This window comes from Quercus suber, unplaced genomic scaffold, assembly GCF_002906115.3.
Source record: "Quercus suber isolate HL8 unplaced genomic scaffold, Cork oak 2.0 scaffold_258, whole genome shotgun sequence".
Classification (NCBI taxonomy): Eukaryota; Viridiplantae; Streptophyta; class Magnoliopsida; order Fagales; family Fagaceae; genus Quercus; species Quercus suber.
The window spans coordinates 358830-386420 of record NW_027069714.1 but is presented as its reverse complement, the minus strand read 5'-3'; the positions used below and the strand labels follow the sequence as shown (position 1 = coordinate 386420).

Sequence of the window (27591 nt, the reverse complement as noted above, 5' to 3'; positions counted from 1 at the left end):
TGTAAAATAATAAAAAGACACCATAAATAAAATGAAGTGTTTGCAAACAAAGCCCAAAAACAAAAGGGCACTTAATATTGTCTGAAAATGAGATACAAGAAAAATAAAAAATTGAAACTAAGCTAGAAGGTTCTGGGTGTCTTGAGAAGGAGTGAGAAGGAAGGTTCTTGTCTTCTTCAGTAGGGGGGTTTTGGGTGTCTTGGGCAGAAGGGGTCTCGGTGTCCTTAAAAGGAGGATCATCAACAAACAGAGCCAAGGGAGCGATGGGCCCTTCGATAGCAGGTTGAGCAAGGCCACACTGTTTTCTTTTGGATCTCACTCTAACTAAATAGAGTCGTCAGTCTCCTCATTGATGGTGTTGTCACCTATAGGGGTCGTTGGCAAAGGGTCGTCTATGGTGACTTTGGATAAATCCAAGTTTAGGTAGATGGACCTGAACTGCTTCAAGCAATCCTTAAACTCGTCACCATTGTAGACTGCACAAGCATCAATAAAAGGCTGGGAAGCCTTGAACTCTATTATGGCGTTAGCCTTGGCCATCTCTACCTGCCCACAAATGGCTGTCAGCTTTGACTCCAGATTCGCTTTTCCCTTTTGCGCCTTCTTTCGGAGACGGGCTTCCTCCTTCAACTTCTCAGTTAAAGTCATCACCTCTTTGTTAAGCGTATGGAGGGCCCCTTTGTATTGATCTTGCTCATTAGTTAGGGTCTCATTTTGCTTACGAAGCCGGCTGATCACCCCTTCCTGAGTGACGCTCCTATCTTGAAGCGCCTTTATACGCACCAGCGCCTGAAGACAAGACAACTGTCAGCCAATGAACGACAGTATAAAAGAAAGTTTGAGAAAATGACATACCTTAGAAAGGTCAAAAAGACCTGACGCCCCCAAATCCTCTGTCGTTTGCTCAGCATAAGGGTCCAAGTCTATCAAGACCTAAACCTGTACTTTAGAGTTTAGAGCATGACCGGCATGTTAATATCAAGTTTACCTCAATACTAACACGAACCAACTTGATCTGAAAGTGCTTATCAAGAATTTGTTTCTTGAATTCCTGCTTATTTTATTACATAAAAACCATAATATACAAAAATGATGAAAGCTTGAAATTTCATTTCCTTTGAACTTGGAAAGATTACTACTTGGCTAAAATGTTAGGTATTCATGTAAGTATTACATAGCTAAACGTTTAGCAAACTCTTATTACAAACCTAACCCCAAAGACATACAACTGGGGTTTAAAACAAAATAAGATACTGAATTACATTTGTGCTCAAGAATCAAGTACATCTTGATTCCTCCTATACAATAAAAGAGCTAAACTACTATACAACAAAAACTAACTATACATTCTAACAAACAAGAATTCACGAAATCCTTGCCACCTCTAACATTCTCGTTGCTTCTAGGAAGAACCTATGCACTGAAATATAATAGGGTGAGCTACAAAGCCTAGTAAGGTTTTTAAGCTTCATGGGCCTTTAATAAGAATGCATGTAAATCAATTATTTTATGGATACGCCAGCTTGGATAAAATAGCCTTCCTCCTATGTATATTTTTCTAAAAATAACTTATGAACTTTCAGATAAAAATACTTCATTTTCCTTTCATATAATAATAAAAGGACATAATAAGCAGCTAAACATAATTTAGTAATCTTATCTTTGAATAGATTGTAAAATACTTTATCATAAACTTCTCATCAGACTTATAACACGTTCAACATACCTTTCTTATCATCGTACTTTTTTTTATAATTTCCAAATAGCTTAATAGCTCATTTGTAATACATATTAGTTAATCCAATTATAAGTCTATCACAACTTTCGGAGGCTTCCAGCACAGAGTGCCAGGCATCCAGCATTCCCCACAATGCTAGGTAATTCCTGAATCATATCATAATACATATTTTCAACCATGGGGGTAGGTTGACATTCTCCACAAGTTGGCTGTTACCAACAAGGGCGGGTACAGTAGAGCTAGTCCCACTTTTAATGGCCAATCAGAATCTCCATGGAAATACTAGTACTATAACCTCTACTAGCTGAGTTCAGAACATAACAATGGAATAACTGAAAACTATATTTTTCTGATAACTTTGTTTTTATATAAATGATTCACAACAGTAGTATATCCATTTTGTTCTTAAATATCATGTTCGTGATATAAATAATAGCATCAATATGCTAAAATTATTATGTATATAAGATTGAACAACTTATGAACACATATTTTACTTAAATCATGCATATATGTAATATCTCTAATTAAAAGCTTTAATGCATAATACTTTTTGAAATAATCTTTATACTTATTAAAAGCACATGTCACAAATCCCTTACCTGAAACCAGAAGACTTGAGAGATTGTACAAGAGGAGCTCAAGTGTTCGTGTTCTCGTTCTTGCCACCCACACACTTTGAAGATGAAACCTTAGTGTTTAGGCTCTTAATTTCTTCTTTAAAGAAACTAGAATTTTTGGTGAGAAAGTAAGGGAGAGATATTGCCGTGTAAGAAGGGAAGAAGAAAGAAGCAAACGAAAGTTGAATAAAGATGTTTCTGGTTCAGCAAATAAGATAAGAAGAGTGGACTTTTGGGTGGAATACGAGTGATGCTAAGAGAAAAATATCACACCCACCTTTTTCAACTTTTGGCAATTCTACTTTTCACCCCTTATAAGGTTATATTTTTAGAAAGGCCCAAACAATAATATAACATTAAATATAACCCTACCTTTATAAATTCATATCCATAACAATAAAAAGAGTATATATGTTTAATAATATCACAATATCAAAGTTTTATGCACTTAAATTAATTAAGATAATAACAAGCATATAAACCCATAAATTAATTATGCAATTAGGTTAGGGTGTTACAAAGTCTGTCTCCTTAATGATTGACTCAACCATCTTAACAACATGCTCCTTATGTGTAAGAAGACGACGTACGGTCCCTTGGGTGACGGGACCTATCGCCGTTGTCAAACCTTTACTAGCTTTGTGGTTGGGTTTAGGAGGCAACGACTTCCTTTGTTTGTCACCCATAGAAATGATTGATCCTTTCTTAAGTGGACAGTCATCTTTCCCTTCATTTTTCCTTTTTGATAACCCTTTGCCAATGACCTTGGGAGTTAAGGTTGACGCCCCTTCCTTCTTTTTTTGCTTGCGCACTGCAGTTGACGCCCTTACTAGGGCTATTTACCTCGTTGCCTCCATTTTTGCAAAGGGTAAGAGACGGACGTTAAGTAAGCAAACGGAAAGAAGCAGATGGAAGGAATGACGCAAAAAAATAACCTGTAGGTGTTGGCATAAGATCATTGCAGTAGGCGTGCAACGTTTCATGGGTGATCAGGTCCCTACACTTCTGCTTGTCGAAGGAGATCTTAAGCACCAGACGAATGAAAGCCTCTTGCTCGTTGGTTATGCGCGGACTTGAAGAAGAAAAAAGCAGACGATGTTAAACACTTAAACAAATAAATAAAGAAAAAGTGAAAATGTAAATGGTACTAGACCTGAATCCTTGACAATACCCCAAGTATTGTCAAAACCATGAGGCATTGTCACCCACTCTTCCCGATGGCATACCTAGTCTGTCCCTTGAACAAAAAAGTATCTGCCCTTCCAATTTCTATTGGAGTTAGGCATGTTTGACACTAGCTTATGTGTATTCTTCCTTGCTGCAAAATGATATCCCCTAAGAAGAGGAGATATGTTGGGTTCTGTAGCACCAACAGAACTCATCCAGGGTAAGATAAGAGTTCCCCCCACTAAGACGACCTTAAAGGATTTTAGCCCCTATGAATATCCTCCAAGCATTTGGGGCAATTTGGTTGACGGATAGACCAAGGAAAATGGCCAACTGACGGTGTAGCGTCGTCAAAGGCAATCTCAATCCTGTCATAAACATGGTGTCATACATGCCAACATCTGCAGTCTTCCTAGAGTAGCATTTTTCATACTTCCCAGGTAGGCGGATTGGAATGTTATTAGGGATTTGGTAATGGTCCCTTAAGTTATTAAAAATTTTGGTCGTCATCATTGGGTTAAAATCATTGACGGTTTATATCGTGGGAAGGATGAAGGGACGGGTATGACCATCCCTTGGGCTTCCTAAAATTCCCTCTGTAGAAGCTCCCCTATTGCTTTCACTCTCATCTTCATCATCTTCTCCCTCGAACTACCCCTTATTCTCTCCTTCACTCTCGTCGTACTTATCCTCATCTCCCTCTCTTTCCTCTACTTCCTCTCCGTCATAGTCTTCCTCCTCATCAATAGGAGAATGGGTAGATGATTCCCTCTCTGATGACTACGACAAGCCCTCATCGGGTCCATGACCTGACGGGAAGACTTTGTCATAGCTCACTCCCTCACAAACTGACGATGACTGCTCACTTGTCGCTTCACTATCTCCTGGCATCTATTCACGTACAAGCAATGGAGGTATTCTAATAATCTAGTTGATGGGTCTTTCTATAGAAGTAACGACCAACTAGAAAAACGGAAATAGAAAAGGAATGAAAAAGAGAAGAGGACTTACAAGGTTAATAGACGAGTCTGTAGAGGTGACGGGATTGGCAAGTAGATGGTAGCAAAAATGACGAAATAACACCTCCCTCTCTCAAGATTTGCAAAGATGAAATAAGGAAAAATGAAAAGAGGAGGTGGACTATTTATAAAGTGAAGAGGCACGACAAACGAAGTGACATTTGTGATTGGAAATGAGGCCAACTAGCGAGTGCCACGTGTTGCCTGGCATTTAAGCTTAAGGATGCCTACACCATTTAATGACCCACTTGCCGATAAAACACCTAATTAATGGTCATAAATACTCTAATACTCTGTGGCATGTCAGCCAAAGCTAACGGTACCACGAAGTAGGGGGCAACTAATAGAGATATTTTAGCCATAAATTTAATACCCCCAAAACATCGCACAAAAAGGTCATCGACACCCACATAGTTGTTAGCTTCACGAAAACCAACAGAAGGGTTAGGCCTACGACACCATACGGGATGACCCCACAAAAAGACTCGACAGGCGTCTTAATAGGCCGTCGAGAATGCTAGGACGGAGCAGATGGTTGATGGATGTGGAGAGGCCGATAGGGTTAAAGAGGCCAACGGGTCCAGCCTGGCTTAACTTGACCCCCACAGATATCTATGTAAGGAGATTTCTTGTATCCCATAATTAACCCTAATCAAAGGAATCCCTACGAGGAAAGAATCCTGCAAAGTACGTGCATTAATGAGCATCTTCCCTACAAGGAAAGATTTTCTCCACCAAGAAACGAAGGTTAGCTCTACACTACTATAAAAACCCTAAAACCCTCACGAATCAAGATACGCATAATTTACCCCAACTCTGGCACTCTAGAGTTGTGAAAGTTTTCTAACTTAACTTTCAGGGGATATTTGGCCGATACCACATCGTTACTCTCTGCAAGGTCTTCTTTGTTTTTGTTTCGCAGGTTTTGTCTAGAGCACATGAGGACCGTGCGGCTCATTGACGATTTTTGGCATCATCAGCATGAAGTTAACAATGAGAATGAGAAATTCTTAAGTGGCTAAGTTCCTAAAAGACTAAGTTAAACTATTTAGCCTAAGTTACCAAGTTTATGTTATCAAGCCTAAGTTGTTACTAACTATTGCGTCAAAGTAAACTGAATAGATTCGAATTATGCCTAAATAAACTAAGTTCAAATGCCTTGATTCGAAATAAATCTAATTGAACTAAATTGTTTTAAAGTGCATCATCTTGTAGTAAACTATTTTGAAGTATATCATCTCGAAGTGAACTAATCCGAGCAAACGTTCTGGAAGTTAGTAAATTGCAAAAATTACAACAAACTAAAGCCTAAATCATCATTCTAACATCAAAATGATTTGAAGCAAGCAAGAATTCTGATCAAACATAAAAAATCATTTAAATATTGCATCAAACTTCACTAATTCTTAATTGAATAAGATCACAAGTACAAAGGAAGCAACTTACAATCATAAAGTCTTCTACAAAGCTTAAGGGCTACTCGATTTGCCTACAAACTACTATATCTCCAAAGAATTTAAGTACAAATGATCTCTGGTGTGTTCTCAATTGTGTGTGGTGTACTTTTATTGTAGAGTTAGCCTCTATTTATACTTGAAGTTCTGACAATTATACCTAGTTCCTCTTCCACGTGTCACTCTAAATTTTATTGATGAATAAAATCAAAAACATAAATATATTGCAGCAATAATCTCAAATCAAATTCAAATTTCATATTTGAATAAAGAAATGAAAAAATAAGACTAAGAAAAAACACTAATGTTTTGCTTACTTTAATTTCTATAAAATTCATATGATGAGCATATTTAATTTTTGGCATTGTATAACATGATGTAGACATCTCATTTTGCAACCCACATATAGCCTTATCTGGAGGGTAAAATGTAAATTTCACACCTAAAGGCCACATCTTAATTCTAGCTGTTGGATCTTTAATTCCTCCTTATAAAAATGATCTTAAAATCATAATGATCAAAACGACTAGTCACAGGCCTCAATCAAACCACTTGATTGAAAGTTATCATCAAATTAAATTTTAAAGGCTAAGACGCTTCCTCACAAATTAAATCCAACCACATGTGATAATGAACAATTAATTTTAATTAGTTCAATTAGTGAACATATTAAAATTAATCATATGTCATATTCCTAATTGTTTGGACCACAACTTACCATAGATTTTTCTTCCTTCCAAAAAAAAAAAAAAAACTTAACATAGAGTTGAATAATTGCTGATAATTTGGAAAAATCTATATTGCAGGATTGCATAAAGTCTTGTCATTTGGCATTCTAATTTTGCATTTAGCCTTTTTTTACTTCTTTTCTTTAAGTTTTTTAATTTTTACTGTTGCCCAAAATATCACATTAACTTCTTTTTATTGTTATCTCATCAATCTCTCATTAATTGTTTGAGCTGACACCACACCTTCCTTTCTTCTTTATGTCTTTTAGCATACCCACTGTTTTAGTATTAAAAACAAAAGCAAAAAAAAGAAGAAGATAAAGACAACTAGATAAGGACCTAGGTAGAGATAGAGAGACACAAAAATATTGTGGATTGTTAAATGAAACGTAGTGTTTCACTATTATTAAAACAAAAGACTTGAGATTGACAAAACATTTGTAAGAGAGAGAAAGAGAGGAATCTTGGGGGTTGCCACTATCGTCATGCTAGCCTCCCACCACCATTAAGTCATCGAAAACGCTACAAGTTTTTTTTTTTGACAAACTCATTACTAACAAATTTCTATAACAATTATGCTATAATATATGTGCAACATTCCCCAAAACAATCTTACATTATAACAATATTATTCGTGCATCGCACGAGCAAATGATAATGGCTGAACTTGGGGATCATGTTGATGTTTTTAAGTAAAATTTTTGAAGAAAATTAGAGCATTAATGTCTAATTTAAATGAAAAATGAAGGGAAATCGTCATCACTGGGTCCAAGTGTCGATTGGCACTTGACCTCCAATAGCCCCCCAATTTGATTTTGTTTTTCTTCATTTTCACCAACTCCAAATTTATCCCCCCCCCCCCTAAAAAAAAAAAAAAAAATTTGTCATATCTTAGTCTTCATGAGACTCAAGGTATTCAATGAGCACCTCTCCTAGTTCTTATTATCCTCCCCTTCCTAAAGTCCTAAAAAGTGGGGGAAAGACTTGTCATATCTCAGTCTTCTAGAAACTCGAAGTATTAAGTGCAGGAAAGTTAATATCGTACCAATACCGGCCGTATTGGAAAAACATATCGTACCAACCATTAAACTGGTATTAGTACTCCTCTAAAATGTATCCAAAAAAAAAAAAAAAAAACACCAAGTTGTACAGTTTTGATGTTGTCGGATGTTATAGATTTTGCGAAGGCTATGACTGATTTTAAGTCTTTGGGTGTTTGGAATTTTGGTGTGGGAAAGTTACAAATGTATTTTATTTAAGAATTAAAGGGAAAGAAAAAAAAATCCTTCTAATTGATTATTTATGAAGTTATTTATTTATTTTTTCCTAGAACTCATAATTTGTAGGGTTTTTTTTTCTATGTTTTTTTACTGCTATTTTGTGTGGTATGAGTCATAGTAATAAAAATAAAAATCAATGATGATTCAAAGTGTTTTTTTTTTTTTTTGTGTTTATATATAAAGGATACGAAATTCGAATTAAAGGCAATTATATTTTATGTTTTTAGTCAATTTATCTTTGTTTAACCAGGTTCTCTTTATGATGATACTTATAAATGATTTCCTTAATTTTATTGAGAAAATGAATTTGGTGTTTGAGATTGGGGTCTCCATATTTGGTTGTGAGAATGGAGTGGTTGAAGAATTGTTTGGAAGGTTGCATAAATTTATGTAATTTTTGGATATAAAAGTATTTTTATGCTTTAAATTCTTAATTATATAGACTTCAAAATCATTTAATTAGTTTAAAAAATAAAGTCTATTTTTAATATAAATATTATAATATGTTATAGTCTTATTGTCTTATAGTGTTATACAATTTTTCAAAAATAAAATAGAATTAAGAAGATCAAGTTTCAAAGCATTCAACAATATTGCAGACAATCATAAATATTATACAACAAAATAAGCATTATATACAGATTTTAATATACATAAAAATGATTTCAAATGAAATTGTAAAGTATCTGTGCATCGCGCGAGACATTATTTAGTTAATACAAAAGCACAAGGTATAGTATACAAGAATAAGTATGAAGTATAAAATACAAAAGTAATACAATGTAGACAGTTAGTGCATGAAAATTCAATGGGTTCTTCAGTCTATTTAAGCATATATTCTTCTAACATGAAGTAGTTACAAATGGAAAATTGGACAAATATTCTTCTTGGATGTGTCGTGAGCATACCTCAAAGAAGTAGGCACATGAATCATTTCATTAATTGCGGCATAAAAAAAGACTTTTGATTTACGTATCTCTTTTTTGCTGAGAGATTTACGTATCTCTACACTCTAGTCTCTACCATTACGAGATATGCAAGTAACAAGCCCCATATAAATGTTGTTCTTAAGATTATTCACTCCAAAGGTGTGAAAAATGCTAAATCTTAAAAATAGCAACAAAAACACATAAACCCGATCTTTATCAAGGGTGTCAAATCTTAAAAATTTTAGCAACTTGCTATAATATGAGCTTTCACATCAAGAATGCTAAAAAATATAGCACTTAACACTTCAAAAAGCCACTTTATTCATTTTAGCATCTTAATTTAAATACACCCAACAACATAGGTTCTATTTTCACATCTCAGATAAAAACTATTCATTTTTTTTTCTCTCTCTCTCTCTCTCTCTCTCTCTCTCTCTCTCTCTCTCTCTCTCTCTCTCTCTCTCTCTCTCTCTCTCTCTGTGTATTATATGATGTTAACCCTCACAACCCACCATTCACCATCTCCACAAAACCCATAACCAACCACCACCCACAATCCGTCAAACCCATAATTTTCATTCATTTTTCTTGATTTTCTTAGCAACTAAAAAAACCCACAAGCATTAATGAAAAAAATATATATATATATATAGAGAGATCGATCTCAACCATCCCACAGCCCGATCTTCAACCCTAGCTCAATCTCAACCACCCACAACCTAATCTGAACCCCGATCTCAAGCCTAACTCGATCTCAACCACCCACCCATCTCGATCTTAACCCCAGCCAAAACCAACCAAGCAACCCCAGCCACAAAAACGTCCACCGCCCATTGCCCACCACAGCCTCTCTGATCTTAACCCAAAAACACCAAGAACGCTGAGCCAAAAAGAGGGAGAAGAAAGGTGCTGGAGAGAAGGGGGGAAAAAAAAGGAAAGAAGGAAAAAAAGAGAGAAGTGAGACGGTTGAGGCCAAAATTGGAATCTAATTTCATTTTCCAAATAATATAGTTAGTAGGCCATGTCTTCAAACTATATTTTTTACTAGCATCTCGAGTCTAAGAGACTCGATTTAGGGCCTATAAATCGAGTCTTTGAGACTCGATTTACATGGGTTGATCATGTTTGATGTGGTATTTTTTTCCACGTGGCGTCTACATGGAAATCGAGTCTTTAAGACTCGATTTATAACCCATTTTATAATTACAATCATTCATACTCAAAAGATGCAGAAATAGCAAAAACGCAGAAAGAAAAAAAAAAAAAAAAGAAAGAGAGAGAAAAGAAGAAGAAGAGATGAAGATGCAAGCTCAACCGCCGACCCAGGCCGTGCAGCCTAGGCCAGGTCGAGGCCGCGTTGCCCAGGCCAGGCCACTTGACCCAGGCCGCGCAAGCCAGGCCACGTGACCTAGGCCGCGCAGGCCAGGCCACGCGACCCAGGCCAAGCCGCGTTGCCTCCTATCTGATTTGGGTCTCTAGATCTTTCTCTCTCTGATCTGATTGTACTGAAATTGTTGTGTCTCTGATCTGATTGTGCTGGATTGTTGCGTTTCTTGGATTTTTTGTTTTTTGGGTATTTCTGGGAATGGCTGAGAGACTTGAGACTTAAAATTTGTTTTTGCTTTATAAATCGAGTCTTAGAGACTCGATTTCCAGGTAGACGGCATGTGGAAAATATAGTTTGAAAACATTGACTACTAATTATAATGTTTGAAAATCAAGGTTAATTTTCCATTTTGGCCGACGGTTGAAGACTGGAGAGAAGGAAAAAGAAAAGAGGGAGAAAGAAAAATATATTTTATTAAGAGAAGAGAGAGAAATCTAATAAAATATTATTATTTTTATTAGATTGTTGCTACGGTAGATTGTCAAAGATGACATTCTACTATGGCTAAGATGTTAAAATTTTTAAGAATAGCAACCTTGATGTGTGTGACTTTTTGAGGGGATGAGAGCTAAAAATGAGATTTTAGCATTTTCACATCTTTGATGTGAATGCTCTAAGGTTCTATTACTAACACCCTACTGTAACAAGCTGTTACTATTATTATTATTATTTTCTTTCTTTCCTTTTTACTCTCTTGCTCTCTCGTGCTTTTAGTCTCCTTTCTCTTTCACTTTCTCTTTAGCTTTCTGTTTCCCTTTCTCTCTACTTGACTATCTCTCGAGTTCGTTGGTCTCTACGGTGCAAGGTGTGGCTGGGTTGCGATACTGGGAGTGGCTAGGCTGTAGTGGTTTGAGGATTGGGGGTTGATTTTGATGTGGCTGGGCTGCAGTGGGTTTTATGATTTGATATTGGTGTGTTTTAATTTCTGTGGGTTTTGATTAATTTTGATGGGTTTTTGATTTTGGTGGTTAGGTTCGTGGGTTGATTGGGGTGACTTTGGGTGCTGGTTGTGGGTGGGTATGGTTTGTGGTGGTGTTGGCTATTGGTGGGTTGAATTTGGGCTGGGGTTCATGGTGGTGGCAGGTGGTGAGTGGGTTTTGGTTAATGGTGGTTGATGGTGGGTGGGTATGGTTTGTGGTGGGTTGATTTTGGGTTGGGGTTTACGGTGGTGGCAAGTGAGTGGGTGATGGTGGCTAGTGGTGACTACAAGTTTACTGGGTTGAGAAGAAAGAAGTGTGATTTTGTTGATGATCTTGGTTTAGAGAAGAGGGGGAGAGAAGAGGGAGAGATGGGCTTGTGTTTTGTTTTTGTTTGTGATTTTGGTGGTTGGGTTAAGGTTGTGGGTGGTGGTGGTGGTGGTGGTGGCTGGTGGCAGTGAGTGTAGGCATGACAGTGAGTTTTTGGGTAATGGAAGAGATGAGATTGAGAACAAAAAATAATAATATTTTAATGAAGTGATAAAAAAATATAAAACCTTTGATGTTGGACGTATTGTAAAGTGAGTTGTTAAATTAGATAAAGTAGGTTTTTGAGATGCTAAATGTTAAATTTTTTGATATCCTTGATGTGAATACTCTTACCTACAATAATTGCTCAAGAACAGGGAAAATGGCCAAATGTTGATGTTGTAAGGAAGATCATGTCAGTATCTCTCAGTGATTCAATAAACGACCCCACGGGGACCACTATTGAAAATTTTTTCCATGATTAAAAATCTAACAACTGGACATTTCATTGCTCTTTCCCCTACTCTAGAGACAATTAGTCCAAAGATAACTACTAAATGAGAAAGTTTATAGATGCTCAAAATTTGATATGATGCGATAGATTGTTAATAGCAGGTAAAAAAAGTCCAAATGAGAATCATTGCAAACTTGTCAACTTAACTATTGTAATAAAATATTATCATTTTTTTTTTTTGGGGTTTGTAGCATTACTCTTAGTATATGGACACAAATTTTGGTAATCCTCTTTACATTCAGTGATATCATATGATTAGGTTATAAAGAAAATATTAATAAATCCTCTAAATAATATTACTTTAACCACAATTTAAAGGAGATTTTTTTTTTTTTTTTTTTTTTTTTGCTTTTAACATTACTCCTTTTACTTTAACCACAATTTAAAGGAGTTTTTTTTTTTTTTTTTTTTTTTGCTTTTAACATTACTCCTTTGAAAATAAGAAAATTAACAAAGAATATGATAAATGAAGGTTAAAATATTGTTTTAATTATATTTATTTATTAAAAAATAAAAAATTTAGGAGGTACCACCTTATATGTTCCAAACCTACAACACGATGATGTTGTGTATAGTGGGGATCATACTCATCTAGTTATAAGGAAAAAGAGATATTGTGTATCTAGTTTAGAATAGATAATTTCATCTAGGTGTTTTGAAAAATTGGTAAATAGAAATAGAAAAAGTAAATTTTTATGCTAAAATAAACAAAAACTGATATGAATGTTCTAATATCACAACTCTCAATTGCATAGAGAACAAACTACATCATCCTGAAAATTGAGCTAGTTTATAGCATTCAGCAAAAACTAGGTCCTGTAATATGTAAAAGAAAAAAAATTGCATCATTGAAAATTGGATTGGCCAACTAGAGTTGGACATCAAATTGTCTGAGTGAGAGGATAAACCATGAAAAGGTGTTGGGTAGTTTCAATGGTTGAGTTGCAAAAAATGAATCTACATCTTCAATGGTAAATCTAGAATTTAGAGTTGTTCTTTTTGGCAAAACATTCTAAGTTGTTTCCCACAATAATGACTTGAGCATTTCTTGAATCTTGAATTTTGAAAGCTCGTTCTACTTTTTGCCCACTATAAAAAAATTAGAGCTGTACGGACCAGGGCCCCAGGCCCATTAGGCCTTGGGACTTGGCCAAGCAGCCTAATATGTCACCCTGCCCTAATTGGACTTGCAACCTCAACCTGGACACCCCAGGGCCCATTTTGGGCCTAAGAGCTAAAAATAAGGCCGTGTTAGCATGAATACCCCAAGCAAACCCCTCCCGATCATCTCTAGCCTAGTCGGGAGCGATATTGCTTGGCGACGCCCTGTGCTCAGCTGCCCGGTAGTGCCCTTGAGAACATCGCTACCGAGTTGGCTTCTGGAGGTGGGAATCAGTTCCAATGCTACTACCACCTTTTCGATGGAACATCCACTTTAAGATGATGGAATTGGACCCTCATTCGCACTAGTAAGAGGTAGCAATCATAACGCCTCCATTTATCTTAGCCTATAAATAGGAGAAAAGAATAAGGAAGAGGGGTTGGTAACTCTGGAGAGTAAACTGGTAGAAAAGAATGACCAAACAAGGAAAGGGGAGTGACTTTGTGAGAGAAGGGTTTGTAGAAATAAGAAAGTCTTTGGGTCATCGAGCATAGGAACACCCCTGGTAGAAAATCCAAAGCCCACAATACAAATAGATTGTGAGTCCAAGTAAAGGTTGAGCCTAATAACCATATTTTGGGTATGCATAATTGGCGCTATCTGTAGGAATCTCCTACGAAGCTGTGGTTCTGTCAGGACATGCACGGAAAAATGTCTGGAGGTTAATTAGGGAGTTATGCTGAAAGTAGTCCTAGGAGGTCTTCACAGGGTTGCACCTGGCGGGAAAGAATGCAGAAAAGACGCGAAGATAGGGAGTATGAGGAGGAAGGGCAGTCTGGCCTCGGAGAAGGGTCGTTTCAAATGTACCGGATAGTGTTCGGCGCTTCGGGGCATAATCATTTTGACAGAAGGGATGAAGAGCTTGAGTGAAGGGACAAGGAACTTGAGCATCTACGAAGGTTGGTTAGGGATTTAGAGTTGGAAACGAGAGGTAGGCATCAAAGAAGGGGCCATGAGGAGAGAGGAGAAGGATCGGCCAGCGTGGGAGGTCACTATGGAGAAGGGTCCCATCAATCTAGATCTCACTGACATCGGGATCGTTCACAGGAATATGTAGACCAGGACTTGATTTCCCCAGAGGAGCGATGACCTTGAAATGCTGCCATGGACGCTATGAGCCGTGCATTACACCGAGCTACCCGATCACCATTCTCAAGGACCATCGAAGGGGCCCCTATGTCGAGTAGATATACACGACCACCGTTTAATTAATATGATGGAAAGATGGACCCGGTAGAATATGTAAGCCATTATATTCAAATGATGTCTTTGCACTCTCATAACGATGCGCTGATATGTAAGGTATTTCCTTCGAGTCTTGGTCTCACTGCTTTGAAGTGGTTCAATGGGTTAAAGAAAGGTTCGATCCACAGTTTTTCCAAAGTGATTCAAAAGTTTAGAGTCTGGTTCATGACCTGTAGTCTAGTTCCACAGCCTGTGGATGCCTGTAATCAATGAAAATGGGGGCCAGGGAAACTCTCTGCAGCTACGCTAACCAGCGCTGGAGTTGTACAACGAGATTGGTGGAGGCAACGAGAAAATCGTGGTGAGTACCTTTCGGATGGAATTGCTTGAGGATTCCGAGTTGCGAGATTCATTGGCAAGGAGGCCTCCTGAGGATATAAGGCAATTAATGAGGCGTATTGAAGAATATAAACGGTTAGAGGATGACCGGTTTTAGAGCAAAGGTAAGGCCTCAGTCATAAATCATCCTTGGCAGAGTGGTTTTCAGGCAAGACCCTGGAAAAATTTGATGATCCTAGGGCCAGGAGCGCAAATGGGGGAGGTAAATGTGACATTCAAGGAGCCAGTGCACAAGATCATAGATCGGATTTGGAATGATCCATACTTTCGGTGGCCAATTAAGATGGGGGGAGACTTGTCTAGGAGAAATCAGAACCTATATTGTACTTACCATAAAGATGAGGGACATACCACCAAACAGTGCAGGGTGTTAAAAGATCATTTAGATCAGTTGGTGAAGGTGTGATACTTGAAAGAATTCATGGTTAATCCTAGGAATCTAGAAGCTGAGCAGGGCACCCGGCCTCATGGGAATCCTCTCCTACCCTCATTAGGAGTGATAGAAGTTATCTATGCAGCTCCAAGAGGCACTCAAGTGTCTAGCAGAAGGGGGTGCTGGCTGTGGTATCGGTGGAAAGTTGCATGGGTGATCAACCCTCCGAGAAAAAGTTGAGGTATACTCAGGAGCCTATCGCCTTTAATGATGATGATCTGGAGGGCACGATTCAACCACATAATGATGCTTTGGCCGTTACAGCCCGGATAAATGGTTTCGTAGTAAGGAGGGTAATGATAGATCAAGGGAGTGGAGTTGAGGTGATGTACCCTGACCTGTACAGGGGGCTTAGCTTGAAGAAGGAAGATCTATCCAAGTACGATATGCCGTTGATAGGGTTTGATGGTCGGATTGTGATCCTAGAAGGACAGATCTTGCTTCCTGTGAATATGGAAGGCAAAAAGGTGAGGGTAACATTCATAGTGGTTGCTTCGTTTTCTCCTTATACAACGATCTTAGGAAGGCCATGGATTCATAAAATGGGGCAGTACTATCTACCTTGCATATGAAGATCAAATTTTGCACAGAGCGGGATATTGCCAAAGTGAGGGGAAACCAGCAAGTGGCCAGGTAGTGCTTGGTAGCCGCAGTTGGCTAGGGAATAAAACAGAATGAGTTAACTAAGGAGGCTTCCTCATAGCAATTACAAAAACCCTAAGTGGGAGTGGGGGCTAGCTGTGCCGAGGACTTAGTAAGAGTAAGGATATTGCCGGATAATGATAGGAGTTTTCTGATAGGAGCACGTGTGGAGAACAAAGAGAGGGTAGAGATACTGCTGTTCCTTGTGCAAAATGTAGACGTGTTTGCTTGGACCTGTATGAGGTGCTTGGGGTGGATCCCGAATTCATAGTTCACAAGCTCAATGTGGACCCCTTATACCTCCCCAAGAAATAGAAGCCGAAGAGATTGGCTAAGGACCACGTCGAAGCTGTTAGGCAAGAGGTTAAGAGACTAAAGAAAGCTGGGCAATAAAGGAGATATTTTTTTTGGAGTGGCTTGTGAGTATCGTGGTGGTAAAAAAGAAAAATGGCAAATGGAAGGTTTGTGTTGACTTCACCGACCTGAACCGAGCATGTCCAAAGGACTTGTTTCCTATGCCGAAGATTGATCAGTTGATAAATGCCACTTATGGACACCTGAGGATGAGCTTTCTGGGCGCTTTTCAGGGTTATCATCAAATCACCTTGGCTGTTGAGGATCAGGAGAAAACAGCGTTTACTTCACCTAATGCTAACTATCATTATACTGTGATGCCATTTGGGTTAAGGAATGCTGGGGCCACATATTAATGGATGATGATGAGAATGTTCCGAGATAAGATTGGACAGACGGTTGAGGTGTATATTGATGATATAGTGGTAAAAAGCAAATAGAAGGCACAACATATTGAAGATCTTAAGGGGATATTCAAAGTACTTTAGTAGCATAAGCTGCGCCTCAATGCTGACAAGTATGCCTTTGGAGTGGGGGCTAGCAAGTTCCCAGGGTACTTGATCATGAACCGAGGAATAGAAGTCAACTCCGACCAGATTGAAGCCATGAAGTGCCTCAAGCCACTGAGTAATCTGAAGGAAGTTCAAGTGCTGACTGGCATGTTAGCTGTTCTTAACCGGTTCATTTCCAAGTTTGCTGATCGCTGCCATCCATTTTACCAGCTCTTGAAGAAGTGGAGGGGATTCTAGTGGAATGAGGAGTGTAAAAAGGCTTTTCAGGACTTGAAGGAATATTTGATGCAAGCACTTATGTTGACAGCCTTAGAGCCCGGGGAGGATTTATTCATGTACCTCTCAGTGTCGAACATGCCATGAGTGCTGTGCTTCTTAGGGATTGAGGAGTGCAACAAACCATGTATTATATAAGCAAGACCTTGGCTAATGCCGAGCCAAGATACTTGTCTCTGAAGAAGTTGGTGTTAGCATGAGTGCATGCTACGAGGAAGCTGCCTCATTATTTTTAAGCTCACATCATCTATCTGTTAAATGAATATCCCTTACAGTCACTGTTGAAGAGATCCGACTTCACGGGTTGAACAGCCAAATAGGGAACCTAGCTTGGCTCTTTTGATATCAGGTATCGGCCTGAAGGCAGAATAGGCACGTAGACTCTCTGGCCACATTGGCATCGTCAATGATAAAGGAGGTACCTCAGATGATCAAGGTGGAACTCGTAGCAGAATTGATTATCAATGTAGGAGTAAGTGTTTCGCTGGTGACAACGGTTGAACCATGTTGGATGAATCCAATCATTGACTTTTTAGCTGAGGATCACATGCCTGCTGATGAGAAGGAAGCAGAGAAAGTACGCCGGATAGCTGCTTGGTATTGGTTAACAACCGATCATAAGCTGTATCGAAGAACTTTTGACAGGCCATACCTGTAATGTTTACACCTCAACAAGATTGAAGGACTCTTGGCCGAGCTACATGAAGGAGTGTGTGGCAGTCACGTAAGGGGGCGTTCATTAGCCCACTAGGTAATGACTTAGGGATTTTGGTGGCCGCGAATGCAAAAGGATGTAAACAAGTATGCGCGAAAATGTGAGCAGTATCAGAAGCACAACCTTATGATCCACCAACCGGCAGGGAGCTTGAATCCCATTAGTAGCCTTTAGCCCTTTGCACAGTGGGGGCTAGATATCGTTGGTCCATTCCCTCGGGCAATAAGAAACCGATGGTTTGTCCTAGCAGCCGTGGATTACTTCACCAAATGGGCAGAGGCAGAGGCATTAGTGAACAACTGGGATGTGGATGTTAAGAAGTTCGTATGGAGGAACATAATGACAAAGTTCGGGGTACCAGATTCCCTAGTATCAAATAACGGGTTGCAGTTTGACAGCAAAGCTTTTTACGAGTTTTATGGTTGTCTTGGCATCACAAACTAGTATTCTACCCTGGCATATTCTCAAAGCAATGGTCAAGCCGAGGCTACCAATAAGGCCATTGTGAACAAGTTGAAGAGGAGATTAGAAGGTGCTAAGGGCAGGTGAGCAGAAGAGTTGCCTAGTGTTCTGTAGGCATACCGAACAACCTTGAGAAAGTCCATAGGAGAAACCCCGTCCTCCCTAACATATAGTGCGAAGGCAGTTATACCAACAGAAATAAACTTGTGCAGTGCTCGAGTTTCAAGATTCAACCCCACTGAGAATTCAGAGTTGATGCTAAAACAGTTGAACTTGTTGGAAGAACGTCGAGAATCGGCGAATATACGACTGGCTGAATATTAGCAAAAACTTGCCCGGAGATAGAACAGGGACGTGAGGAAAAGGGAGTTTGGAGTGGGAGATCTGGTACTTTAGATGGTAGTAGGGAATACACGAGACGTCAACGCAAGGAAGTTAGCACCAACTTGGGAGGGACCATATAGAATTATCACCATTGTGGGTGCAAGGGTGTATTATTTGGAGGATCTAGATGAAAGACCTCTTCCTCGGCCATGGAATTCCCACAATTTGAAGAAATTTTACTGCTGATTATCTGTATGCGGGGGTATAGATTGAATGTAATGTTATATGTACATATTGTTAATTAATATGAAAGTGATGTTTATCCATACAGGTGTGAACTCGTTAGCCTCGGTCAATATACACGAAAAGAACTAAGGCAAATTACTCCAAGGACAGAAATCTATCCTTGGTTCAATTTACATCACCGAATAGGTGAAAACCTTGCACTAAATTACTCCAAGGACAGAAACTTGTCCCCAGTTCGATTTATATAATTGGACAAGTGGAAACCTTGCACTAAATTACTCCAAAGGCAGAAACCTATCCCTGGTTTGATTTACATCACCAGACAGGTGGAAACCTTGCACCAAATTATTCCAAGGATAGAAACTTGTTCCCGGTTCGATTTACATCACCAGACATATGGAAGCTTAGTCTCAAATTTTACCTGAGGAGGGAAGCCCATCCCCGGTTCAATCTTCATTGTTGGAAAGGTAAAACCTTACACCAAATTCTCTTAACAACCTTACACTAAATTTCCCTAACAATGAAAAGTACAGTACTCGGCTAATTTTGTACTCGACAAGGCTCTATTACCTAGCATTCATTTCCATTGAATCAGGCAACATATGTCAAATACAGTTTTTATTGCCAAGGAGCCAAGTCCTTCCAATAAGCACAAAAACATATGAGCCAAATAACCATAACAAAACATGGTGGAAAGAATAACTTGGTAATAACAAAGTGACCATCCATATCCGAGTATCTAATCTAATAAAGTGAACCATTGTTTTATCACCACAGCCCGGTGACTATAGGAAAATAAAACTTAGAAAAATAAGAGATAAATTATTGTTCTGTCACCATAACTTGGTGACTATAGGTAAACCAAGAAAAAGTAAGGAAAAAGTAAAAGAACAATAAGTGATTTCGGGTATTAAGCTGAAGGGTTGGCATGCTGATGCAAGGCTGCGTCCTCGGATGGCTGCTTTGTCACATCCTTGGTTGGCTGAGTTGTTGAAAGTGGATGAAGTTGAACGCTCCCGTTAGGCTGATCACCAACACAGAGGTTGTTGGTGACTTCCAGGTCAACTAACTCCACATGGGAGTCAATTGCCCTCACCAACTCCTTCATGTTAGGAGTCTCTTCCTCGTCAACAGCACCAGAAGGATTCTATACGACAGGAGAGGGATCTGAGGAGGGGATCTGGTTGGGATCCCTTAATAGAGAGTCCTTAGGGATCCCCATAGCTTGTAGGGCATCTAACCACCCCTCCCCGAACTTAAGCTTCCAAGCTTCGTGAACGACCTGCTCCGCAGAGTTTTCTGCGTCAACAAAGCCTTCATTGTACCATTTGTTCTCGCAAGCCTCCAAAGCTGCATTCAGGTTAGCTAGCTTATTGGCTTGAGTAATGTTCAGGCTCTCAGCCTCTGCTAACTTAAGCTCGGTCCCACACAACTTTATCTCCAGCTCCATGGACCTCTTCTCTGCCAATGCCTTAGCCTTCTCGGATGCAGTAGCCTTCTTCTCTACAACCTCGACAGCTTTCACTTTCTCCTTTGCGGTAGCTACGGTGACCTCCTTGAGAGCCTTTTCCAACTCAGCGTCCTCGGAGAGCTCCTTCAACCTTCCATCAAGGACGTGGGTCAGCTGTGCGGCTTGATCGAGAAATAATGATAAGTATGAAAGTGAAAGGAATGCGTATGCATTGAAACAAGTAGGAAACAAAGGGATGAGAAATTCCTGCTATGGTGTGCCACTGCAACCGCTTAGCCACAGACTCCTCAGTTGCGATCGAGAAAACATGAATGTCCTTGGGCAATAAAAGGCCTTACACAAGACTCTAGGCAACTTGCCCCTCTTCACCCTAGGACCATGTCCTTACACTAGTGAATGCAGGCAAGGGCTTGTCCTTGAGCTTGAAGGTAGGCTGCCAGCTTACCTCAGACCGAGAGGAGGACGTCACGTTTTTCCCGACTTGGGTAGGCGGCTCCTGGACAATGACTCCTCTAGATATTTAAGAGGGAGTCCTTGTGGGCACATCCCCTAGGCCTATGGGAGGTTGCTTAGCTGTACACTATCTCTTCTGAGAGCAACTAAGGGCAAGAGGAAGGGGAGTCGGGTTTCTACCCCTAGGTTCTTATTGTTGTAAGGTTAGCCAAGTGCTGGGCATAAAGCGGCCAATGGTCATCATCTGCCTAGTCACCATCTCGTCACTAGGGTTAGATTTCGCTCCCGAGGAGTTAACTGATTTGGCTGTTGCCTGGCTCGACTACTTGAATGGGGGCTTTGGGTTCAATAGGCATGTGGACCCTATGACTTTGGGACCGAAGTTCAGTCGAGGTGTCCCTTATTGGTGTGAGTTCGTCTGAGGTTGTGTATCGTGGGCCAAGATCACAGGCCTTACCTACGGTTAGCTGTGGGGGGAGGAAGTTAGTGTGTCAAACGTCAATATACACTAACAATGGGCTGTCCACTAATAAAGTCAGCCTAAAGGCTGCCAAGTTATGTAGACAAGAGTGCAGCCAAGAATGAGGTACGACTCCCGAAGCTGTTCGTCGAAGTTTACAAAAATTTCGGACCAGTGCACAAAATTTAGATCTCTTACATTCACTACCCATGTCCAGCTTGAACCTTTTGCTGCTTGCATCAAAATAACACAAAAGTTGGTTAACACCTTTTTGAGCAAGTCAATCACAAGCAAAACACAAGTAAAGAGTAAAAGATGTTCGGTACCGACCAACATCACGTTTCGAGAATGGGTAAGGGAGCTCATCGACAAGCTAGTTGCCGCTCACTCGAACATATTCCCCCCCACAATTTCGGTTAGAATTGGGAAGGCATGATATAAGCCTTACTTGCGAATCCTTAGCTTTTAAATAGTAGTTAGACCTAATATTTCCACACAAACTATACATGAAATTTATGTCATGGTGGTCCAATTGTAACCTGTATATTTGGTTTAATCTACTGACATAGCTAACTACCCGGTAAAAATTAAGAGGAAGTTCGTTAGGGCACAAGTTGTAAAACATAAGGATACTAAGCAAAAGAGGGTTCATGGCGAACCTAACCCCACCCTCTATGATTGCCATTAAAGGAAAAAATGCAGTATTGGACCCAGAGCGATGATATAGAGCGATATCGTCCTCATGGCAATATGCCATCCACATCCCCTATGATGTTGAAAGCTTCCCTAAAGTTGGCTAAAGATGCCTAAGTGGACAGAAGGTGAGAAAATCTCATTCTAAAACTCTAAAATGAGGAAAAGAAATTGAAGAAAAGGAAAAGGAAGAGAGGAGGAAACGAAAACTTACTAGAACTCTAGGAGGAAGTGCTCATGGATGAAAGATCTGAACACAGGAAGAGTACGCTCGGGAGAGAGAAATTTTTTAGAAGTAAGAAAGCAAAGGAGAATGCAAGTGGAACTATTTATAGGGATGAAAGCATTTAATGAAGAAGAAGGCGGGAAAATCTTTCTAGCTTCTTCTTGTAACCGGGCTTGGTTCATGAACTGCCAGGCTATGATGACGGTTGAATGTGATAGCTTGGCGTGGCGCTTCAATTGACAAAGCATTGATGGCTGTCTCATCCGTTCAGTAGCCAACAGTTAGGCTTCCAGAGGAATCACAAGCGCCACTCCGATTGTCCTTGATTCGCTCTTGGTAGTCGGGCATGAATCAAGGGGAGGGGAACTATTGTATAGGCCAGGGCCTCAACCCCAGTGGGCCTTAGGACCTAGCCAGGTGGCCTAATACGTCATCCTACCCTCATTAGACCTGCGACCTTGACTTGGATACCTTAAGGCCCATTTTGGGCCCAGGAGCTGAAAATAAGGCCGCGCTAGCATGAATAGCCCAAGCAAACCCCTCCCGATCATCTTTAGCCTGGTCGGGAGCAATATTGTTCAGAGACAGCCTGTGCTTGGCTGCCCGGTAGTGCCCTTAAGAACATCGCTGTTGAGCTAGCTTTTGGAGGTGGGAATCAGTTCCAATGCCACTACCACCTTTCTGACGGAACATCCACTTTGAGATGATGGAATTGGACCCACATTCGCACTAGTAAGAGGTAGCAATCATAACGCCTCCACTTATCTTAGCCTATAAATAGGAGAAGAGAATGAGGAAGAGGGGTTGGTAACTCTGGAGAGTAAACTGGTAGAAAAGAATGACCAAACAAGGAAAGGGGAGTGACTTTGTGAGAGAAGGGTTTGTAGAAATAAGAATCTTTGGGTCATCAAGCATAGGACCACCCTTGGTAGGAAATCCAAAGCCCACAATACAAATAGATTGTGAGCCCAAGTAGAACTTGAGCCCAATAACCATATTTTGGGTACACACATGAGCATTTACAATAGTGGTGTTAAAATAGTTTTTTTTTTTAGTTATTTTAACACTCCAAACACCTAACATCAATGATGCTAAAGCTAAAAAATTTTACCAACTTGCTACAGTTAACTGCTAGTAGTTGTAGCTCACTATAGCAAGCTGTTATCAATATTAAATTAGTTTCTTTTTCTCTCTTTCAAGTCAATTCTCTCTTTCCATTCTCTCACTCTTTTCTCTTTCGCTTCCTCTCCTCTCCCAACAAAATGGTGATAAATGGCTTAGAGATCGATGTGCGGTTGAGATCGGTGTTGGCATTTTTGGATTAGTGAGTTTGGCTTGTCCTGGAATCCAAGTTTGGTGGAGAACGTCGTTTAATAGGTTGTGGAGTTTGTGGTGGAGGTTGTTGTTTGGTTGGTTGTTGGTTGTTGGGTTTTAGGCTTCAGGGGTTGTTTGGTGGAGATGGTAGTGGTGGTGGGTCATTTTGTTAGTGGTGGGTTGTGGTTTGCTTGGTCATTTTATGGGTGGTGGTGGGAGTGGGTTGCAATTGTGGCTGGTGGTGACAGTGGATTGTGGTTGTTGTTGGTGGTGGCAGTGGCCGGTGTTGGTAATGGCTTGTTGTGGCAGCGTGTATGGTGGTGCATGAGAGAGAGACAGAGAGAGGGATAGAGTTCAGGCGGGGAGAGAGAGAGAGAGAGAGGTTACAGTGAAATGAATTAGTTAGGTTGTTTATATTATTTTTAATGTGTTGTATGCTAAAATAGAACTTTTGATGTTAGGTGTATATAAAATATATATATATATATATATTTTTGTGTTGTTGAAAGCTAAATTTTTTAATATCAGTGATGTGAATGCTTTTAGAAGAAGAGAAATAGCTGCCTTGGTCAACCAAATGGCTGATTTTGAAAAACTTACCAATGTTGTTTGGTGTCTACATGAATAAAAAGGAGACTAGGGGAAATTGTTGGTACGAGAGTGTTGCGAACACTTTTTTTGCTGTGAGTCTCACATTGGTTAAGAGTGAGCTCTTCTTATGATTATAAACTATTGTAAACTTCTGAAATTTTAAGATGTGGGTTTAGAGTGGACATGGGTCTTATCTATATCACAGGTGCTCCCTGTCCTGTCTTGTTTAACGCATGACAATTCAAATATTTCTCAATCAGAATACTATTTCTTAGTATTTTGCCCGATCAATCCAAAGGAAGATATTATTAGAAGGTTGTTTTTGAACCTCTAAACGGTTGGCCGAATCTAATCTTGTAAGGTTGTTTGGCCTAGGAATCGATTTGCGTCAAATTTTTCTTCAAATGGCGCAAATAAACTTTTAAGAACATGCTTTTGCGTGCTTTTATAGCACTGTGAAATCGTTCCTAAACCCATATGTAATTTCGTTCTTATTCTAGATTATTCAGATTACACTTGTTCCATCAAAAGTTTGCTTATTCCGAAATATTTCCAACGTGAATAAGCCCACACAGATAATTAATTTTAACTACAACTTAGCATATTCTAAATCGTAAAGCAAGAAATATAGAATAACAAAGTGCAATACAAGATTTGCTAAGAAGTGAAAAAATAACGAATAACTTCTTCAAGGGAAAAAACCATTGCAAAGGTAATGTACCCCAAGTCCAACAAAGCAATTCATGGTTAAAGAATATGAGTTTACAACATATAAAAATATTTCTTAACTCATTTTACAAGTTACAAGCTACAAGCAATCTTATATTGAAAAACGGAGGAATAACTTCTTGAAGGAAAAAAACCATTACAAAGGTAATGTTCCCTTCTGACAAAACAATTCACAATTAAAGAATATGAGTTTACAAAATATATAAATATTTTTTTTTTAACTCATTTTACAAGTCACAAACAATCACCCAAAAAAAAAAAAAAAAGTTAATTTTTTGAAAAATATTTTTCTGAAAAGTCCATCCAAATAAATATAATATAAAATTTTCCATAAAAGAGAGACAAAATTTCAATAAATGATGTGAATATTTAAACGTCACATCATTGAGGTGGCTAATTTTGGTTGGACCAAGTAAGACATATTGGAGGGATGGCATATTAGCAAAACATTATGGAATTGAAGGGACTGAGTTTATTGGGAGAGAGTAAGGCTATCCACAGGTTGGATCGGATCGGGTTTTGGGTTGACCCGCACTCGATCTGATTGGGTTAGGTGAACAAAAAAGGGACCTGAAACCGACTGAATTTCAGGTCAAACTTGGTGGCTCGGGTTGTTGGTTGAGCAGGTCAAAACCATCGGGTAATTCGAGTCTAAAGCACAATAGCAAAGAGAAGAGAGAAATTCAAAACCCAGACTTAAAGAACAGAGAAATCAAAACCAACCTGAACAGCCGGACCCATGAGAAATTAACCAAAGAATAGAGAAATCAAAGCCAACCCATACCCATGAGAAATCAACCCAAAGAACAGAGAAATCAAAACCCAAACCCATGATAAATCAAAACCCAAAACACAAACCTAAACAACACACAAATCACAATCCAAACCTACAAAAATCAAAAAGCAAAAATAAGTCCACAAACCTTAGATTTATGAGACGGAAAGAGAGAACACTAAACCGGCACCACCACCACTTCATCTCCCACCATCATCACATCCATCACAAGATCTGTATGAAATTTTTTTTAAAAAAAATACTGACCCACCATTAGATGCACAAGATCAAAGTCTCAAATGGCAGATCAAAGGAGGCTTTAAGAGAGAGGGGTTTGGGTGAGAGAGAGACTATAAGCCAACAATGGCAAGTGCAACGAGGACATCAAGCCAATGACGGCGAGCCAACGACAGCAGCAGTAAGAAAAGGGCTAGGGTTAGGGATGAGAGAGAGAGAGAGAGAGAGAGAGAGAGAGAGAGGAGCATGAAACTAAAAGTCTGAAATAGTGGAAAGTTTGAAACTATTTTGATTTGATATTGAGGAGTTTTGAATTGATTTGGGCTTTGCGTGTACGTTGAATTAGCGTGTAAGTCTTAATTAGTTAGAACTCAGCCAATAGTGAACAGGCTATTGTCTTATCACTTCACAGAGAGAGAGAGAGAGAGAGAGAGAGAGAGAGAGAGGAGCATGACACTAAAAGTCTGAAATAGTGGAAAGTTTGAAACTATTTTGATTTGATATTGAGGATTTTTGAATTGATTTGGGCTTTGCGTGTATGTTGAGTTAGCGTGTAAGTCTTAATTAGTTAGAACTCAAAAAATAGTGAACCCTTCGGTCGGGTCACGTTATACAAGTTTTTAATCCCTCAACCCGCTACCCAAACTAAATCTTTGGTTTTTGTTAGAGAAGGAACCGAATCCGACTGACCATGGGCTTTGGGTCTGCCCACTGGGCTTCGAGTTGGTTAGATCCGGTTGGTTTGGTCGGGTCTTTGTATTGCTAGACAGCCCTAGGAGAGAGAACACTTTAGAAAGATTTCAACTGAGTATTTAATATAATATATAAGAATACCACTTAACCAAAAAAAACCTAAACTTATGAGTTTGAAGTTAACTATATCATATTAATTACCTACTTTTCTTATTAATAATCAATGGGTGACTCCAATCAAATGAACATAGCCAACGAAGTTAACATCAACCGCTAATCAAAGAAAAAACAGTTGACATCAATCTATATGGAAATGCATTGTCATATTTCCTATAAAAAAATAAAAAAGAAAAAGAAAAAGAAAAGTGTTGTCATATATCCAATCCAAAATCGACAGGTAAATCCAAGGCAATATCATTATAGATACTGTATGGGCGAGACAAATGACCAGTTCTTTTGTCCATTGTGCCCAATACATGGGATGTAATAGTTTTACAATTGCCTAATGGTTAGTGTCCCTACCATTTCTTGTTGCTTGTCAATCACTTAGACTGTCCGAGTGACTCCATTTTGGTTGGACTTGGAGGTGTATATATATATATATATATATTATATGAAAAATGGCCCAAACCCTCCACATCAAACCCAAGGTCCCCGCAAACCCACCATAGATAGTAAGATTCCAACACGCAAAAATTACAAGCAATGCTAGAGATAGAATATTTTTCATAAATTCTTTTTAATCATTGACATACCTTATAATGATTGTGACTCAAGCAACATCAATTTTACTTGGATCTATCACTGGCACAATTTTTATTATATATCAATCACTAATTTTAAAATAATAAGAAAAAAAAATTGTGAAAAATCAGGTCTCGAAACTGATTGATTTGTGCCTTCTACACAAACAGAATTTTGGGTGCTGGTTAAATCAACCAACATCAACAACATGGACCCTTTCATTTGAGCATTGAGGACACCCTATGCGTGGCTAGTGCCTTTATTACAGCAAGCAGGTTAAGTTAGGTCATGTTTTAGCCCAATGGGCTTGTGCTGTGTCTCCTCTTTTGAAGGGTTTTTTGTGCCCTCAATTCAGGACCTTCCCCACAGTGTGTTCTTGCCTTCTTGGGGGGCTATGAAGAGTGAATGTCTTTTGTTGTCTATATGTGTGACG

At 39.2% G+C, this 27591-nt stretch overlaps 1 long non-coding RNA gene across 4 annotated transcripts; it reads right to left on the bottom strand.

The window, feature by feature from the left end:
* LOC136070761 (uncharacterized) lies at nt 1–26059 on the bottom strand. Of its 4 annotated transcripts, none has more exons than XR_010631994.1 (4): nt 25633–26059; nt 2341–3430; nt 856–1420; nt 1–789 (listed from the first exon to the last, which is right to left on the bottom strand). It is a non-coding gene; the product is annotated as an uncharacterized LOC136070761 (long non-coding RNA). The 4 variants fall into 4 exon arrangements; XR_010631996.1 differs by lacking the exon at nt 25633–26059 and having other exon boundaries at nt 2341–3209; nt 3294–7535; XR_010631993.1 differs by lacking the exon at nt 25633–26059 and having other exon boundaries at nt 2341–7535.
* Nucleotides 26060–27591: the final 1532 nt, after the last annotated feature.